Source organism: Onychostruthus taczanowskii, unplaced genomic scaffold (genome assembly GCF_017590055.1).
Source record: "Onychostruthus taczanowskii isolate IOZ18803 unplaced genomic scaffold, ASM1759005v1 scaffold333, whole genome shotgun sequence".
Lineage (NCBI taxonomy): Eukaryota > Metazoa > Chordata > Aves > Passeriformes > Passeridae > Onychostruthus > Onychostruthus taczanowskii.
The window spans coordinates 48,087-49,239 of NW_024500717.1; the positions used below are offsets into that span (position 1 = coordinate 48,087).

The 1,153-nt window shown below is 59.0% G+C and overlaps 1 long non-coding RNA gene across 1 annotated transcript; it reads left to right on the forward strand.

Moving 5' to 3' along the window:
* Positions 1–110: 110 nt before the first annotated feature.
* Positions 111–848, forward strand: LOC121339169. Its single transcript, XR_005953142.1, has 2 exons — positions 111–257; positions 532–848. It is a non-coding gene; the product is annotated as an uncharacterized LOC121339169 (long non-coding RNA).
* The last annotated feature ends 305 nt before the right edge of the window (positions 849–1,153 follow it).

The following is a 1,153-nucleotide window of genomic DNA, read 5'->3' on the forward strand; positions in this document are numbered from 1 at the left end:
TTGGTACATCCCCGGCAGCGCCATCCGAGCCCGGCGCCGCGGAGCCCCGCCTGGCCGGGGCGCTGCTGCCTCCCTCTGGCAGCCGTGCCCTTCCTTGGGCGGCAGCGTGCGGCAAGGGCCCGGGCCGAGCCCTGCCGGGCCAGCGGGGCGTGTGGCAGGGAGCTGTGCCGCTGGCGCCGTGACAGGCTCTGTGTTCACAGGGATCGCCGGGCGGCACCTGAAGGGGAAGACTGAAGAGCTCCAGCTGATCTGTGAGGGTGAGTGAAGGCAGCGGGCTGGCAGCGGGGCCTGACAGCGGGGGGAGCTGCCAGCCGTGCCACAGCTGCGTAGGGCTCTGCTCCCGTGGGCAGAGCACACTGGGATTTTAGGGCCATATGGGGTATTCATGGCCACCAGCTTCTACCTGATCCCCTTGGTCCCTGCTCTCTCCTGGCCACACGTAGTACAGGCTGGGATGGCCCTGGCAGGGGGCTCTCCTCTGCTCCCCACAGATCGGGAATCTGACCATGGCTCTGTTCCTCTCTCTTGCAGCCCTTGAAGAAATGGTATATGACATCAGCCTCGGTGTCAGATGCCTGGCAATTCAGACTTTGCATATTCTCAGGGCAAGACACAGAGTACGATATTCCACCTTACAGAACCTGCAAGATCAGCTTCACAGGGTGTGGAAGACACGGCTTCGTCTTTCGGGGCTCGGGTGCCTGGTCTGCTGGAGCTCTGCGAAGAGCTGATGCCAAAGGCTCTGTCTGCAGGGACCACCTGTGCCAGCAGCAATTTTCAGTTTCTTCAACATTGTTCTTTTCTTCTTTTTGTTTTTCTTTAGTATATACATACAGGATGTATTATAATTGACAGACTCCCAGGATAACATCTGTGTTCTTTGCTCGGGGTGCCCCACACGGTCCCTATGGTCGTGGGCCAGAGAGCCTTGTCTCTGAGAGATGGCCAAGGAGGCTGGAAATGTCCGCCAGAGGAGGATGCCCACAAGAAGCCACCTCCTAAATGGCCCAGGTGCACTTGCAGGATGCTGGAGAAAGACCAGACCTCTGTGAGTCAGTCCTGGGAGCCATTTGTCTCCCTGGCTCACAGTCTTGCTGAGGTTTTCTTCTTCCAGGGAGATGTCCTGTGTCTCCAAACCCTTGTGTTCCCGGAT